This window comes from Thalassophryne amazonica, chromosome 23 (genome assembly GCF_902500255.1).
Source record: "Thalassophryne amazonica chromosome 23, fThaAma1.1, whole genome shotgun sequence".
Lineage (NCBI taxonomy): Eukaryota > Metazoa > Chordata > Actinopteri > Batrachoidiformes > Batrachoididae > Thalassophryne > Thalassophryne amazonica.
This window is the reverse complement of record NC_047125.1, coordinates 12,229,165-12,229,769: the sequence shown is the minus strand read 5'-3', so window position 1 is coordinate 12,229,769 and position 605 is coordinate 12,229,165.

Below are 605 nucleotides of genomic sequence, written 5' to 3'. Positions count from 1 at the left end.
CAGACACATATTAGGCAATGTAAGACTCCATTAAATTCTGGAGGTGATCTGGATCAGGATCTGGATCCGGACTCTGGATCAAGTTCACTGCCATTAGTCTTTTAAGGATTATGTCAAAACTACGTCGAGAATCTCACCAAACTTGCACCACAGATAGCTATTTGGCCACGGGAGAACCCATTAAATTTTGGTGTTGATCTAGGTCCTGATCTGGATTCAGGATCAAGTTTCACTCTATATAGGATATGAAGGATTACTGTTAGCAGGATTATGTCAAAACTACTGCATGGATTCTGACAAAATTTTCAACACAGATACATATTAGGCAATGTAAGACTCCATGAAATTTTGGAGGTGATCTGGATCAGGATCCAGAACCGGATTCTGGATCAAGTTTCACTGCCATTAGTCTTTGAATGATTATGTCAAAACCACTACACAGATTTTGACAAACTTTTTAACACAGATGCATATTAGGACATGGAAGACTCCATTAAATTCTGGAGGTGATCTGGATCAGGATCCGGATCCAGGTTCTGGATCAAATTTCACTTTATATAGGCTTTGAAGGATTATTGTTAGCAGGATGATATCAAAAGTACTGC